Consider the following 18,604-nt stretch of genomic DNA (forward strand, 5'->3'; position numbering starts at 1 on the left):
GTTGGACTCGAAGGCCTTGTAGGCCCCCTCCAACCCTACTATTCTATGATTCTATGTCTTGGCCTGGCTTGGCTGAAGGTTTGCAAATCTGTATCTTTCTTTATCTTTCTTTAATAAATGCATTTAGCCTTTGTCATTGGTCTAGTCCTTGTTTGTAGAATTTAAGTAAATCTGAGTGAATGTGAGCACTTTATCTCACTCCCCAAAGAAACCTCACCTCCAGCATCAGGGCCAAGCTGAGGCTGTTTAAAGTAAGTGCGCCAAGGTATCCAATACCAGGAACCCTGAAATTTTAGCCTCCAGTTTTTCCCTTACAATCCCAGGGTTTTAAGTGTTAAGCTGACACTTGTGGGTGCCCTGCTTCTGTTCCACACTTGCCCAAATCTCCAGCAAGTCCTTTTAAGAGAGATCTAGGAACCACCCCCTTTTTGTGGCTCCCATTTGCAGTAACTGCTCCATTTCCTGCCCTGGTTTTCTCACCCCCCGCCCCACCCCCAAGTAGTGGGACATTCCATAGCTCCTTAGCATGCTTAGTCCTCATTGGGCTATTATGGGGGGGTCCCCTCCCCACTACAGGTCTTAAAACTTTTTTGCATTTCTGCAAACGTTGAAGTTGCCCCGTGCTGATACTTCCCGCTTGTGTATGGATGATGCCATTTTTGCTACATAAGGAGTAGCACTTGGAGAACTGAGTTCACTGTTAGTGGAATTCCATGATTTGGAATACAGAAAGTGATTATATGAAGAACTGTAGTTCTCTGGGCTTTTAAAAAAATACACATTCTTCAAGAAAGCTTTCACAATCCCCTGCAGCAAGTGTATTACATTTGTAGAAATAGTATGTGCTGTGGCTATTATATTTCCCTAATGGACTTGCAATTTCATTACACTGAAGAGGTAGCCAGTCAGTTTAAAGGATACTTTTACACTGGACAAAGTCTAGCAACTGGAATAAAATGCTCCTCTTGGATAGAGCCGTGAATGCTGCCTTCAGTTCATTTACATAGCTGCATGTCATATAATGAGGGCCAAGGTAGATCTGTTGCAAAACTGGTAGGAAACAGGCACTTCACACTTTTGCCGCTCTTTCACATCAAAACATAGATTTCCATAGGACTACATAAAGAAGTGGGAGGGACACATCAGCGTGGGTGACCCATAGAGAACTGAGGAAATTAACACTACAGGTTTGATCACAGACATAAACTTTAAAGCTGAGGTAGCTGGCAGTCAAGACAGAGCTGGTGGTCCCAGGCCGCTTCAGGTGAAGGCTAAGGTAATCAAGGCTCAGACAGGCATGTGAGCCAGGGGAATTTCCTTGGCACACCCATTCCTCCAAAGTACTGCAGCTTCCTAAGGTGTCTCTAAGATGGGGTGGGCAATGTTTGGCCCTCCAGATCTTTGGATGGGTTGATGACTAAAACATCTGGAGGGCCACAAGTTGCCCATCCCTGTTCTAAGAGTCAATAGCAGGCTCCATATTCTTTTCTTGCTATCAGAATGTGCTTGACTGCTGGCTGCCAAAATATGGCTTCTGAGGTATTTGAGGAATTTGCAGCACACTCCTACTGGAAACTCTTTGGGCTCATGATAATTTCAGGATCTGTGTACTGGACCAGAGGAGCTTGTAGTGTGGGGTGAATGGACTAGGGATGGCGGAGAATTTCTCCCCGAAACTTCGGGGGGCCGAGCGCCAACGTGTTCAGCCCCCCGAACAAGTTTCGGGGAGAAATCCTCTGCACCCCCCCGCCCCCCGCACCCCCCCGGGATGGGACTTACCTTCACCGAATGTCCCTCCCGGTGGCTGGTCCGGCCGGCGGTTCGGCGGGTGTTCGAGCGAGGCAGGAGCGGCAGCTGGTCTTTCGACCGGCTGCCGCCACCGCCATTGCAATGAAAGAAAAAAAAAACGCCCCCTGATAGGCTACGTGACGATTCACGTAGCCTATCACGGCTAGATTTGCAAAGTCAGCCATGATAGGCTACGTCAATCGTCACGTAGCCTATCACGGGTGACTTTAGAAAAAAAAAAAAAAGTGTGTGCGGATAATGGTGGCCCCCATAGGGAGCCGCCATTCCCCTTCCTTATTTGGTCGCTGTAGTCTACGTAAAGATTTATGTAGACTACGGCGACTAAATAAGGAATGCGAATGGCAGCTCCCTATGGGGGCCGCCATTAGCGTACGCGATTTTTTTTTTAAGTCACCCGTGATAGGCTACGTGACGATTGATGTAGCCTATCATGGCTGACTTTGCAGATCTAACCGTGATAGGCTACGTGAATCGTCACGTAGCCTATCAGGGGGCGTTTTTTGTTTTTTTTTTTAACTTTCGCGTTCGCGGCCGGGCGAGGCGAGGCGCCTCCTCCCCAGGCTGAATTTTGGCCGGGCGAGGCGGGAAGCCTCCCCCCCGGCCTGAATTTCGGCCGGGGCAAGGCGGGAAGCCTCCCCCCCCGGCCTGAACTTCACGGGGGGACCAGCGAAGCGCCTCCCCCCCACCGCGAACGTCCTTCGAGGACAGGTAAGTGACTTTCGTCCACCCCTAGAATGGACTGAAAGAATCCTCATAATAAAACACACTTGCATGATACAAATACCACTCCTTGCTTAGTTATAATTCTCTTAGGGCACGATCCTATTGTGAGAGTCTGAAATCAGTGGTTGAGTATCCAATGCAGGGCAGCGGTAGCATGGACATGATCCTCATATTCATGCTCTGGCCACTCTGCATTTTTGGCTAGGTGGCTCATGGCTGATTTTGACTGTCTAGCTGCGGCTTTGGGGAAGGGGAGAGAACGATGCGGCATGGCGCATAGGAATCTGCATAACACAGCTTCTGCAGTCTCCTCCCCTCCTGGCCTGGGATCTCCCCCTTTTCCCCATCTCTGCACTCCATTTCCAAGCGCGGAGACATAGCCAGCACAGAAATAACTGCACCAGCTATGAGGGGGCAGAGGAGGAGGAGGGGAGGGCAGTTTCTGGGACCCATATTTGGAGCCCTGGCTCTGACCTCAGTTTCCAGAAACTGAAAAATCCTATGGCCCTCTAGCCAGTGTCTAGTGTCCATAGGATTGCTCCCTTAGTGGTACAAATATTGCTATGAATATACATTTATATGTTGAAATAATGCATTGGATGTGATTGGTACATACCATTTTTATTCTGTCCTAATTTATGATGGAAATTTTTTTTTTCTGTTTCTATCATCAAACTGACTGTGTTCAGACATCATGATAAGTTATGGTTCATCATGATGGGAATATGCCTGTGCAAGTCTTGAACTCACAAAACCCCTCCCCTCTTCCTGTGTGGCCATGAGGAGTATGGAACTTTTGCTTCTGTTTCTGATTACTACAGCTTGTTGTGTCAGCCAAACCTGACAAACTGTAGTCAGTCTTAACTGTGGTTCATTTGAAACAAACCAAGTTCAAACTATGGGTTATGAAGCTAGCTTGTTTCAAACCATAGCTGAGATTAACCATAGTCTACTATTCAAACTATATGCTAAACTGTGGTTAATCTACAATGGAAACTTCTCTCCTTGATCTCTCCTTATAGCTGCACCAGAAGAGGAGAGGAGCAAGGGCGAGTGTGTGAGCCCAAAGTCTGCACAGGCCTAGTCCTGTCTCGATAAACGATGGTTTATTGTGACATCAGCATGCAGACATTTTTAACAGAAGAACAAATAGATTTATTATTTTCCACGAAGCACGAAGATTTTTATTGCTCCAAGTTATTCAGCTGCGTCTGAGCAGCTTTGATTGTCACTCATACTTCCTCTCTTCAGTGCATTCGTTCATTCGTTCATATATTTCTATACCGCCCCATAGCGGAATCTCTCTGGGCGGTTCACAAAAATTAAAAACCATTGAAATATATTATATAAAATATAGAACCATTCACGTAATGGCATAGAACAAATAGCACACACAACAACATATATCTAAAACAAAAACAATCAGCTAGAGACAATCAAGAAACTCATTATATGCTGCCAAATGCCTGAGAGAAGAGGGCAGTTTTAACTCCGAAAAGTTTATAATGTTGGTGCCAGGCAGACCTTGTCAGGGAGATTATTCCATAAATGGGGAGACACCACCAAGAAGGCCCTCTCCCTTGTTGCTGCCCTCTGAGCCTCCCTTTTGTGATATCTAAAGCCATTCTCATGTTAATTGCACTTAGAATACAGGGTGTTGCTCTTCATTATATAACTCTTTTGTTGAAGAATGGTTGGGAGAGTATTTTAAAGGATAAAACATGGAATTATTTTTGTTTAAAAAGGGGGTGGGGAGGCAGACTCCACTGCACCGAATTCCTGACACTGTTCTAACAGTTCCTACTTGTACAAGAAATGAAAACTTTTTTTAAAAAAGGAGAAATGTTGCAAAGTCACAATTATTGAAACAATAAATGTTTCAGCTTGCCAACTTCCCAATAAACTAATGAAAATATCCCACTTTTAAAGTTTACAGATCAGGAAATCTGTTGTACATGCCTGCTCCTCCTTCGTAACTAACATCACAAAAACTGAGCTGGGAAATTTTCTCTTTAATTTTTCCTTATAAGCTAGCTTTCTTCTTCCAAAGATCTCCCCCTGGAATAGCTTTTGTTAAATGTGAAGGTCACCTCTTGCATTACACACACGCACACACACACACTGATCTAGGGTTCAATAATAGTTCGGCTCTATAGCCTATTTAAAGTAGGGATGTACGAAAGTCACTTACCTGATGACGAAATTGATTTGCGGTGGAGGGTAGGTGCTCCGTCCCTCCCCCCGAAATTCTGGCAGGGGGGGGAGGCACCCTGTCTGTCCTCCCCGAACATCTGGCTGGGGGGGAGGCACCCCATCCCTCCCCCCCGAAATTCTGGCCAGGGGGGAGGCGCCCCGTCCCTCCCGCCGCGAATCCTGGCTGGCCGGGAACAGAAATGGAGGTGGCCGTAGCCCGTTTGCGTCCCTGCAGTCAGCCATGATAGGCTACGTAAATGTTTACGTAGCCTATCACGGCTGAGTAAAAAAACAAATAAACAAACCGTGTGTACGCAAATGGCGGTGCCCATGGGCGCCGCCATTTGCGTTCCTTATTTTGGCACGTCTAATCTACGTAAACATTTACGTAGACTACGGCAAAAATAACGGGAACGCAAATAGCGTAGATGCTACGCTATTTGCGTTCCCCTTATTTTCGCCATAGTCTACGTAAATGTTTACGTAGACTAGACATGCCAAAATAAGGAATGCAAATGGCAGCGCCCATGGGCGCCGCCATTTGCTTACGCATGGGGTTTTTTTTTTACTCAGCCGTGATAGGCTACGTAAGCATTTATGTAGCCTATCACGGTATTTTTTAAAAATCTAGCCATGATAGGCTACATAAATCTTTACATAGCCTATCACTTTTTTTGGTATTTTATTTTTTACTGGAAATGGCGGCGGCGGCAGCCGGTCAGAAGACCAGCTGCTGCCGTGCCGCCGCCGGAGCCGCCGCCGCCGCCAGGGAGATTCGTACAAGGTAAGTCCTGTCCCGGGGGGGGGGCGGGGGGCAGATCATTTTGCCACCAATTTGGGGGGGCCAAATGTGCTGGCATTCGGCCTCCCCGAGATTCGTGGCGAAATCCTCTGACATCCCTAATTTAAAGTATTTCCAACATAAGGTGGCCCCATATCCCCCACTGAGCCAGGACATAAGTTCTAGAGACACCAAATGTTAAACAGCCTTTTAAAAATCCACTGCAAAATCCTCTTTCATCTCTGGAAGGATGATGAAGTTATTTATGAAAAATTTGACCTTTGGATCTCCTATTTACATTTTACTAGCATTACCCTCAGGACACATATATCAATAGTAGAGAAACAACAGCACACACCACTGCTTAGTAATAAAATACATGACAAATTTAATAAATAACTCTTCTAAAATGTCAGTGGAAGGAAATAATCTCAGCAAGACCCACCTTGGCTTCATGCACATATCAGCACATGCTGTTTTTGAATGGCAGTCGCATTAGCAGAGCTCTTGCTTGGTTTTTTTTTTTTCCAAAGTACCCCACACAGCCAGACAGCTGTGACCACAACCCATCTAGATATGGTTCCCTACATGCAAAAGGGTCCAGAAACAGTCTTGCATCCAACTCCTGGGGATTGATGGTACTCTAAGGCTGGGCAGAAGGTTGTTCATGATTGGTAGATCATGCTGGATCATTTGCAGAAGATAGGAAAGGGTTTTAAAAGCAGCAATTAAAAAAATTCTGATTTGTTGTAATATAAATTTGTACTTGTATATGCAGGTTATCATGGGAGGCAGCAGATAATTGTACTCTTTTGCATCTGGATCCTGTTCATGGACCTGGGAGGCTCTAGCTATGGATGAGTGAGCCCTCTAAGGCGATCTTGGGATTGGCTGTGGATTTTGCCAGGCTCCATGGAAAACCTGGAAAAATCCATAGTTAATCCAAGGGCTCACAGAGATGCCCCCTGCTACCTGTCTTCACAGCACCCCCTCCATCCCCAAAGCTGTCCCTACCATGACAGATCCCCCTTCCCTTCAGTACCATGAGAGCACCAGTCACAACAGGAAAGGCAAAATGGAAGGTCTTTTTCCTTCCCTCTGCCCTTCACCTTCCATCACCCAGACTTAAAGTGATGGGGTGAAGTGAGTTACAGTAGTTGCAGTTCTTTCAAATGCTCCTGCAATTTTCTGGAAAACCCTGGGAAGAACTACAGCTACCATAATCTACCATACTCTGCCATTATTATTTTTTTTACTGTGTGGGTAATGGACAGAGGAGGGCAGAGAAGGGGCAAAAGTCTCCCTTTTTGTCTCTCCTGTTACTGCCAGCGTTCCTGTGCCACTAACAATAAGGGAAGGGAAGGGAACGGAAGGGGAGGGCGGTGGCAGACAGGTATGAAGGTAGGGAAAGCCAAAAAGGTTGGGATATGGAAAACTCACCTTTTATTTTGAGATGAGATCTCTGGCTCCTCCTGTGGTGCAGGAGAACTTTGACTGATTCATGAGTTCTAGTAGAAAACAAAGTAGATTCTAGAAGCCTGAAACCCACCCGCACCTGTTCCAGCACTGTAACACTATCCAACGTAGGTTCTGTCAGTCATCTCAAACAGCACTATTTTCTGTGGGGAAGAGAATGCAAGCCCCCCCCCCATGTTTGGGGGTGGGTGGAGAGGTGGAAATCCTTACATGAATCATAATGTGTGTAGAGTGATCAGGACCAATTTTATACAGTAGTGTTCTTTGGACTTGAATTCCTTTGGATGGGACATACCTATAATTGTATCAACATCACAACATGGATGCTACACTAGGTGTGACAGCATAAATCTATAGGATTTGAGTGTTCAGCCTGGTCCTAATAACAATTGCACCAGCAGAATTCCAAGAATGTGACATCAAACCAAATTTATTTTCAAATGTCATAACACGAGATTTGCAACAACATAAAACAGAATATAGTGCAGGGGTTTCTTGATCCTAGAATGCAAGTACTCCTGGCAAAACATTCAGAACAATACTGCCCATGGGCCGCATGTAGTCCTCAGATGCCTCCTGGGTAGTCCACCATGACTGCCCAAGGTGCCTTCCCAATCCTCTCTCCCATGGTGAGGTGGTGCAATTGCGCTGGGGAAGAAGGTGAGCAAGGATTACTCTTCTCCACGCCCTCTTCTCCAGCAGAATTGATTCTGATGCAGTCAGGATTACCATTCCCCTGCTGCTATTAACATTGGGAAATAGTAATCCCAACTGGGCTTTAGCCTCCCCTCCCGATGCAGCCAGGATCAAGAGTGCTGCTCTTCCACTGCTAATAGCAGCAGGGACCCTTATAGTGACCCTAATCGGAATCACTAAAACCTCCCCCTCCCCCAGTAATCCCGTGTTCGTGTACATGCATGCATGTGTGTGAACATGCATGACCCCGCCCACCACTCAGCCCCCTATGTTCTCGTTGCCCACCGCTGGGATAGGGCATGCCGGGTGATTCTATAATGATTTTACAATTGAAAACTGTGAAAAAGGGCTGTTGAAATTCACTTCATATGTATATACTCAGAAAAAAAATATCAGAAAAAATACCATCTTAACTGAGCATAAACAGTTCTGCATTGACTTTTTCCTTAACATTTTCATACTCTCAAACTGGGTGTTCATAATGTCCAACTTTTTATAACCACTGTAACCTATGCTAGCTTAGGAATGAATTTTGAAGCATTCAGATACCTCAGAAACATCAAAAAACATAGAAACTTTACAAAGTGGTTACAGTTTTATATTTACAAGGTTTGATTTACTGCCGCAATGCATGTAAAAATGCCTTAGAAGGGTTTGGGGCACCCATTATTTTCCACTCGTTTTTCGGTCCTATGATTTTGCCTGAGTGTTTTAAAGTTAGACTAGGTTTGGTTTTCAATTGTGCTAAGTTCTGCACAATTCCTAGTATGATCTCTCACTGTTTGCCAAAATGACGAAAATGGAAAACTTAAATTAAGTTGTGTTTGCAGTGCTGAGTCCATAACGGAGAACAGCCTTTAAGGAAATAAATTGCTTTGACATCAGGGTAATACCAAGTGTGAGCTGGGGAAGACCCTGGGGACAGGCCAAATACATTTATTAAGGAGAAAAACATAGCCAACAAAGAAAGCCAGAAAAGTTCCATTTCTTTAGAATAGGGCTGAACCTACACATAGCAGTTATACCGTTATCATACCGTTACCATAACTATTGTTACACATGACACCAACGGGCACCAATAGGTATGATAACAGTATAACTGCTATGTGTAGATTCGGCCTAGGTGTGTCAAGAACCCTCCAGCTAGGCTCAGTGCTCCACAGGACCCTTCCTTGTTTGTAACAACCAGATTTTGGAAACCACCCCAGAGAGCTTGGAGATCGTCCAGTGTGGCCCATCTGTGTCTTAAGGAGCATGCTGGCTAACTCTTTGTAGTAGCCAGCAGCTGGATTAGTTAAAACAAATCATGAACCCAAAAGCTTGTGGGGGATTGGGCAAACACCTCACCATGCTGTTCAAAACTGACTTGGTTACCAGCTAGCCATTGCTGAAGCAACAGTATCAACTCCTGCCCTGTCCTATTTCCCAGGCCAAGCAGCTTTAAGCTTAAGCCGGTTCTGGCTCAGGCTGGCCAACAGCTCCTGATGCTGCAGTTCCCTTAGACTTGGTCGCTTTGCTCTATATCTCCTCTCATCCCCTACTTTCACCCATACTGGGCAGCAGCAGCACCTGCTCTCTGCCTAAGCCTAGATTTGGAGTCTGGACACACCACCTGCCATTCCAGTTCAGCGAGTCTCACCAAGAAGGCCTCCGGTCAGGCCCTCATTTTATATTATGTATCTATAGACATTTGTGTACCACCCAGGATAGAGCACAACACTGTTGTGGCTAAAATGCTTTCTCCTATAGCAACTGGCATTCAGAGGCATGCTACTTCTGATCCTGAAGTTAGCATGTAGTCATCATTACTAATAGCAATTGATAGCCTTATCCTCCATGAAGCATAGCCTTATGTTCCCTCAGCCTGGGTTTGGAATCAGAATAAGATGGGATGGAAACTATGTGAATTACTTTTTCCCAGGTTCAGGATTCTTGCCATGAAAGGGTTATATCCAATACTAGTCTACCTTAAGTCCCATTCATTTCAGTGGGTCTTCTCTAAGCAGGACTACCATTGGATACAACCGAAGACAGCCTGTTCTGAAAACTGCTTCTGTCAGAAAAATAAACTGTAATGGAGAAATCTGTGTTTCTGTATACATCAGTGTTGCTGAAGAAATTATAGCATGCAGTTCATTCCTCCCAAAAAAATCCCAGCAAAACATCTTAATATATGTGTGTTGCTCTGCATCTTATTACATAGCTGTGAAGACTGACATGGTATTAGGATTTCCCATGTTATCTCACTGCTACTTGGCAATTTCCATAACAAATTATTTGAAACCCATCACCAGGGCAGCCATTTTGGAAAATGGTTAGCACTATCTAATGAACACAAATGTATGCTGGCCCTGTATCCTATTTTAATCCACTTAAAACTAAGAATTTAAGCTAAATATTATCCTTAAGAACATAAGATCCATGCTGGATCAGACCAAGGGTCCATCTAGTCCAGTATTCTGTTCCCACAGTGGAACAGTGGCCAACCAGCTGTTGACCAAGAACCCACAAGCAGGACACAAGCGCAGCAGCACCCTCCCACCCATGTTCCCCAGCAACTAGTGTACATAGGCTTACTGTCTCTGGTACTGGAGATAGCACATAGCCATCAAGACTAGCAGCCATTGATAACCTTCTCCTCCAGGAATCTGCCTAACCCCCTTTTAAAGCCATCCAAATGGGTGGCCATCACTACATCCTGTGGTAGCGAATTCCATAGTTTAACTATGTGCTGTGTGAAGAAGTGCTTCCTTTTATCTGTCCTGAATCTCCCACCAGTCAGCTTCATAAGTTGACCCCAGGTTCTAATATTTTGAGAGAGGGAGAAAAATGTCTCCCTATCCACATTCTCCACATCATGTATAATTTTGTAGACCTTTCCTTCAACTACAATGCAAACATTTTTGTTTTCAAACAACCCTTAACAGCAATCCTATTGCATGTACCACCATGGCTGTACGAAGGCTAGCTGCCATGGCAGTCTAATCCCATATTATCCACCTGTTTTGTATGCCAAGCATTATAGGACATGCATGGAACAACAACAGCAACACCTGTTCCATTAATTTAAAAAGTTACTTCAGGTAAAAATTATTTCCCTTCTTCATGGGCAACCCTCAATTACCATAATTATTTGAGTCTGCCTATTGAGGTTTTTGTTCTGTCAAACCTTTTGCAAAACTGGGAAAAAGTTAAAACCCACCTTCAATGCTATCTCAAGTAGATTAGCTACTCGATTATTGTACCTACCATTTATGAAAAGGCTATTTATCCCCAAAGCCACATTCTCTGGTATCACCACAGCAATTGCAGTTGTAAGCCCAACAGTGTGTGTGTTTGTGTGTGTGTGTTGTGTGTGTGTAAGAAAATTGAAATGTCAGGGCAACTGGACCTTGCAGATAAAATGCAGTATATTAATGCTGAAAGTTGAAGATATGTGCAGAGGGAGAACACCTTCAGTATGCTGTCTCCTTTTCATACATTCTGTAGATCTCTTTTTATGTATCTCCTGTATGCAGCATAATTTATAGCCTGCAGAATCCAAGTAGGAAGTGAAAAAATTCTTCGCTTTTCAAATTCTATGCAAACAGAGTTGGACTGTACATTAGTACAATCCATAACAGAAGAATACCAAGACATTCTCTACAATTAACTTTTCCCCACAGAGTATCTAAGACCGGAAAAGAATGGAAGAGTTGTTCCTTCAGTTAAAAATAAGAACCTAAGAATTACTTCACTGGAACAGTTCAACTGCAGTGATGGGCAAACTCCCCCAGGTGCAGTTTGAATTGGAGGCAGCACTTGTGAGTAACACTGGAAAACTCTCAGATCTCCCCGCCTTCCCCGATAGTAATATATTTGCTTGTGAATGCTCCACCAATGGTAGCTGCTGCTGTCCCAATAAAAGGAGGGAGTAAATACTCCCCATCTCTTCTCCACTCCCTAGTATCTGGAACACTCCTGGAATGAAGATGAACTCAAGAAGTTGTAGTGCTTGCCTCATATTAAATGTGAGCATTACAAGTTGCAGAGGGATTTTTTGGACTGAGGAATTGCTGACTTCAGCAAGATTGCATTCGGCTTCCAACAGTGGCCAACCAAGTGTGTCTGGAAAGTTTACAAGCAAGACATCAAGGTAATCCAGCATCAGAATTTGCTTCCATAGAATGTAGCGATGGACTGGTCATTAACCTATATGGCTTTAAAGGGAAAGTGGACAAATTAATGGAGGATAAGGCTCATGATGGCTGCCAACTCCAGGATCAGAGGCAGCCTTTTATTTTATTTTATTTTATTTATTTCATTTCATTTCTATACCGCCCAATAGCCGAAGCTCTCTGGGCGGTTCACAAAAATTAAAACCAACACACAATAAAACAATTTAAGTTCTGGGGAACAACCACAGAAGATGGCTATTGCCCTCACATCCTGCCTGAGAGCTTCTCATAGGCATTTGCCACTGTAGGAAACAGGATGTTGAACTAGATCAGCTTTTGGTCTGATCTAGCAGGGCTTTTCTTATGTTCTTCTGGGTACTTAGAAATGCTATCACAACATGGAGGTTCTAATAAGCTATGATGGCAAACAACCATTGATTATCCTCCGTGAATTGTCCAATCCTTTTTGAAAAGCCATGTAAGGTAGTGGCCATCATCACATCCCGTGGCAGTAAATTTCAGAAGTTTAATTTCATGTTGCCTCCTCTCAGTGAAAAAGAGAGAAAATGTCTCTCCTGAATGATGCTGATCCCACCATTAATTTAATCCTGCTGCTTTTAGTTGGTTCTGTCTGTTGCAGTTGTCTCTTGTATTGTTGTTTGTTTTATAATATTTAGTTTTTAAACAATGTAAACCATGTAAGTGTTGTAGTGCGGGGCATAAATTACCTAAAATAGATAACTGTTCCATGTTGCCAGTTTAAACATATGGAAAATTGCAGAGGTGGGTGCAACCTCACAAGCAAGAGGAGCTATTTTAGCAGCACAGCAACACATCCTGCTTCCACTTATTAGTTGCCATTTGGTGTTAGGAAGTATCCATGCAAGGAGACACTCAAGCGTCCTGAACTTGCTGCTTCATACTGCACAGTAGACATTCTGTAAATATATAACATGGAGCTATGTATCTAGTTTTGCTTTAGTTAATTACAGGTGTGAAGCGGGACAGTCTTGATCAGAAATGCCACACAGAGAGGGGGAGGCTTATGTCTTTACCTCCTGGCACTATTAGAATCTAAATGCCACCCCCCCTTCCTGCCCCATGGGCATCGAGAACACAGAGAAGAAAAAAATCTCATCAGCATTCTATCCATGTGGACGTGGAGATTTAGACTTCAATCATGCTGCAGAGTAAAGACATATGCCTCCCCACATACAGTGTTTCTGATCAGAATTCCTCTTCCACCCATGCCTGTAATTAACCAAAGCAAAACTGGATACATAGCTGCATGCTATGTATTTAGAGAACATCTGCTTTGCCCTTCACTGCCTCATTATCTCTGCAGCTTCTCAAATGCCTTTGATGCTTTTTCCAGTCCACGTTGGTCCAGTTTCCCAAATCAGCTGCCCACTTACCTCCAATTCTCTGAGGCTACTGACAAAATGTCTCTCAGCAGTCAGAGCCTTGTTGTTCAGTCGTTCAGTCGTGTCCGACTCTTTGTGACCCCATGGACCATAGCACGCCAGGCCTTCCTGTCCTGCGCTCTCTCCCGGAGCGTGCTCAAGTTCATATTCATTGCATCCGTGATGCTATCTAGCCATCTCATCCTCTGCCGTCCCCTTCTCCTTTTGCCTTCAGTCTTTCCCAGCATCAGGGTCTTTTCCAGGGAGTTTTCTCTTCGCATTAGGTGGCCAAAATATTGGAGCTTCACCTTCATTATCTGTCCTTCCAATGAGCACTCAGGGTTGATTTCCTTTAGGATGGACTGATCTGACCTCCTTGTAGTCCAGGGGACTCGTAGGAGTCTTCTCCAGCACCACAATTCGAAAGCATCAATTCTTCGGCGCTCAGCCTTCCTTATAGTCCAGCTCTCACAGCCATACATTACTACTGGGAAAACCATAGCTTTGATTAGACGGACCTTTGTCGGCAAGGTGATGTCTCTGCTTCTTACTATGCTGTCTAGGTTGGCCATAGCTTTCCTCCCAAGGAGCAAGCGTCTTTTAATTTCATGGCTACAGTCACCGTCTGTGGTGATCTTGGAGCCCAAGAAAGTAAAATCTGTCACTGCTTCCATTTCTTCCCCTTCTATATGCCAGGAAGTGATGGGGCCAGATGCCATGATCTTCGTTTTTTTAATGTTGAGTTTCAAACCAGCTTTTGCACTCTCCTCTTTCACCCTCAACAAGAGGCTCTTTAGATCCTCTTCGCTTTCTGCCATTAGGGTGGTATCGTCTGCATATCGGAGGTTATTGATAATTCTCCCAGCAATCTTAATTCCGACCTCTGATTCATCCAACCCGGCATTTCTCATGATGTACTCTGCATATAAGTTAAATAAGCAGGGTGACAATATGCAGCCTTGTCGTACTCCTTTCCCAATTTTGAACCACTCGGTTGTTCCATGTCTGGTTCTTACTGTTGCTTCTTGACCCTCGTACAGGTTTCTCAGGAGACAGGTAAGGTGGTCTGGTACTCCCATCTCTTTCAGAATTTGCCACAGTTTGTTGTGATCCACACAATCAAAGGCTTTAGCGTAGTCAATGAAGCAGAAATAGACGTTTTTCTGGAATTCTCTTGCTTTCTCCATGATGCAGCGAATGTTGGCGATTTGATCTCTAGTTCCTCTGCCTCTTCTAAACCCAGCTTGTACTTCCGGTAGTTCTCGGTTCGCATACTGCTGAAGCCTAGCTTGTAGGATTTTGAGCATCACCTTGCTGGCATGTGAAATGAGCGCAATGGTGCGGTAGTTTGAACACTCTTTGGCGTTGCCCTTCTTTGGAATTGGAATGTAAACTGACCTTTTCCAGTCTTGTGGCCACTGTTGAGTGTTCCAGATTTGTTGGCATATTGAATGCAGCACTTTAACAGCATCATCTTTTAGGATTTTAAATAGCTCGGCTGGAATACTGTCATCTCCGCTAGCTTTATTGTTACTAATGCTTCCTAAGGCCCACTTGACTTCACTCTCTAGGATGTCCGGCTCAAGTTCAGTGACCGCACTATCATGGCTATCAGGGACATTCAGATCTTTCCTGTATAGTTCTTCTGTGTATTCTTGCCACCTCTTCTTAATCTCATCTGCTTCTGTTAGGTCCCTGCCTTCTTTGTCCTTTATCATGCCCATCTTTGCACAAAACGTTCCCCTGAGATCTCCGATTTTCTTGAAGAGATCTCTAGTCTTTCCCATTCTGTTGTTTTCCTCGATTTCTTTGCATTGTTCACTTAAGAAGGCCTTCTTGTCTCTCCTTGCTATTCTCTGGAACTCTGCATTCAGTTGGGTATATCTTCCCCTTTCTCCCTTGCTTTTCGCTTCCCTTCTTTCCTCAGCTACTTGTAAAGCCTCATCAGACAGCCCCTTTGCTTTCTTGCATTTCTTTTTCTTTGGGATGGATTTTGTTGCTGCCTCCTGAACAATGTTACGGACCTCCGTCCATAGTTCCTCAGGCACTCTGTCTATCAGGTCTAATCCCTGAAATCTATTCCTCACCTCCACTGTATATTCATCAGGGATATGATTTAGGTCATACCTGAACGGTTTAGTGGTTTTCCCGACGTTCTTCAATTTAGGCCGAAATTTTGCAAGAAGCAGCTCATGATCTGAGCCACAGTCAGCTCCAGGTCTTGTTTTTACTGACTGTATGGAGCTTCTCCATCTTTGGCTGCAAAGGACATAATCAATCTGATTTCGATATTGACCATCTGGTGATGTCCATGTGTAGAGTCGCCTCTTGTGCTGTTGGAAAAGAGTGTTTGCTATGATCAGCATGTTCTCTTGGCAAAACTCTATTAGCTTTTGTCCTGCTTCATTTTGTACACCAAGGCCATGCCTGCCTGTTATCCCGGTGATTTCTTGACTTCCTACTTTAGCATTCCAATCCCCTATGATGAAGAGGACGTCTTTTTTTGGTGTTAGTTCTAGAAGGTGTTGTAGGTCTTCATAGAACTGATCAACCTCAGCTTCTTCGGCCTCAGTGGTTGGGGCATAGACTTGAATTACTGTGATGTTGAATGGTTTGCCTTGGATTCGTACTGAGATCATTCTATCATTTTTAAGATTGTACCCCAGTACTGCTTTTCCCACCCTTTTGTTGACTATGAGTGCTACTCCATTTCTTCTAAGGGATTCTTGCCCACAATAGTAGATATGATGGTCACCTGAATTAAATTCGCCCATGCCTGTCCATTTTAGTTCGCTGATTCCCAAGATGTCGATGTTCAATCTTGCCATCTCATGTTTGACCACCTCCAGCTTACCTTGATTCATTGATCTGACATTCCAGGTTCCTAAACAATATTGTTCTTTACAGCATCGGATTTTCTTTTCACCACCAGACACATCCACAGCTGAGTGTCCTTTCGGGTTTGGCCCAGCCGCTTCACTCTTTCTGGCGCTACTTGGAAATACCCTCTGCTCTTCCCCAGTAGCATATTGGACACCTTCCGACCTGAGGGGCTCATCTTCCGGCGTCATAACTTTTAGCCTTGTGATACGTTCCATGGGGTTTTCTTGGCAAGAATACTGGAGTGGGTTGCCATTTCCTTCTCCAGTGGACCACATTTTGTCAGAACTCTCTGCCATGACCTGTCCGTCTTGGGTGGCCTTGCACGGCATAGCTTATGGCTTCACTGAATTACGCAAGCCCCTTCGCCACAACAAGGCAGTGATCCATGAAGGGGATAGTCAGAGCCTAGGTGCAGCCATAGGTATGTTCTTCCCATTGTTGACAAAGGAATCACACCCTCAAGATTGTTGTTGTTGTTCAGTCATTCAGTCGTGTCCAACTCTTCGTGACCCATGGACCATAACACGCCAGGCCTTCCTGTCCTGCGCTCTCTCCCGGAGCGTGCTCAAGTCCATATTCATTGCATCGGTGATGCTATCTAGCCATCTCATCCTCTGCCATCCCCTTCTCCTTTTGCCTTCAATCTTTCCCAGCATCACAGTTTTTTCCAGGGACTGTTCTCTTCGCATTAGGTGGCCAAAATATTTCAGCTTCAGCTTCAGTATCTGTCCTTCCAGTGAGCAGTCATGGTTGACTTCCTTTAGGATTGACTGATTTGACCTCCTTGCAGTCCAGGGGACTCGTAAGAGTCTTCTCCAGCACCACAGTTCAAAGGCATCAATTCTTCGGCGCGCAGCCTTCCGTATAGTCCAGCTCTCACAGCCATACATTACTACTGGAGAAACCATAGCTTTGATTAGACAGACCTTTGTCGGCAGGGTGATGTCTCTGCTTCCGACTATGCTGTCTAGGTTTGCCATAGCTTTCCTCCCAAGGAGCAAGCGTCTTTTAATGTCATGGCTACAGTCACCGTCTGCGGTGATCTTGGAGCCCAAGAAAATAAAATCTGTCACTGCTTCCATTTCTTCCCCTTCTATATGCCAGGAAGTGATGGGGCCAGATGCCATGATTTTAGTTTTTTTTAATGTTGAGTTTCAAACCAGCTTTTGCACTCTCCACTTTCATCATCAACAAGAAGCTCTTTAGATCCTCTTCACTGTCTGCCATTAGGGTGGTATCGTCTACGTATCTGAGGTTGTTGATAATTCTCCTGGCAATCTTAATTCTGACCTGTGATTCATCCAACCCGGCGTTTCTCATGATGTTTGTTGTTCTTTATTCAGTCAGTCGCTTCCGACTCTTTGTGACTTCATGGACCAGCCCACGCCAGAGCTTTCTGTCGGCCGTCGCCACCCCCAGCTCTCCCAAGGTCGAGTCCGTCACCTCCAGAATATCATCCATCCACCTTGCCCTTGGTCGGCCCCTCTTCCTTTGGCCTTCCACTTTCCCTAGCATCAGCATCTTCTCCAGGGTATCCTGTCTTCTCATGATGTGGCCAAAGTACTTCAGTTTTGCCTTTAATATCATTCCCTCAAGTGAGCAGTCTGGCTTTATTTCCTGGAGTATGGACTGGTTTGATCTTCTTGCAGTCCAAGGCACTCTCAGAATTTTCCTCCAGCACCACAGTTCAAAAGCATCTATCTTCCTTCGCTCAGCCTTCCTTATGGTCCAGCTCTCACAGCCATAGGTTACTACGGGGAATACCATCGCTTTAACTATGTGGACGTTTGTTGTCAGTGTGATGTCTCTGCTCTTCACTCTTTTATCAAGATTTGTCATTGCTGTCCTCCCAAGAAGTAAACGTCTTCTGATTTCCTGGCTGCAGTCAGCGTAATCTTTGCGCCTAGAAAGACAAAGTCTGTCACTGCCTCCACGTTTTCTCCCTCTATTTGCCAGTTATCAATCAAGCTGGTTGCCATAATCTTGGTTATTTTGAGGTGTAACTGCAACCCAGCTTTTGTATTTTCTTCTTTCACCTTCGTCATGAGGTTCCTCAGCTCCTCCTCGCTTTCAGCCATCAAAGTGGTATCATCTGCATATCTGAGATTGTTAATGTTTCTTCCAGCAATTTTAACTCCAGCTTTGGCTTCATCAAGCCCAGCACGTCGCATGATATGTTCTGTGTACAGGTTGAATAGGTAGGGTGAGAGTATACAACCCTGCTGTACTCCTTTCCCCAATCTTAAACCAGTCCGTTGTTCCATGATCTGTTCTTACCCTTGCTATTTGGTCTTTATACAGATTCCTCAGGAGGCAGACAAGATGACTTGGTATCCCCAGCCCACCAAGAACTTGCCACAATTTGTGATGTTCCACACAGTCAAAGGCTTTAGAATAGTCAATAAAACAGAAATAGAGGTTTTTCTGAAACTCCCTGGCTTTCTCCATTATCCAGCGGATATTGGCAATTTGGTCTCTAGTTC

Source organism: Heloderma suspectum, chromosome 3, assembly GCF_057233095.1.
Source record: "Heloderma suspectum isolate Gila_16-S chromosome 3, 16-S_ref, whole genome shotgun sequence".
NCBI lineage: Eukaryota > Metazoa > Chordata > Lepidosauria > Squamata > Helodermatidae > Heloderma > Heloderma suspectum.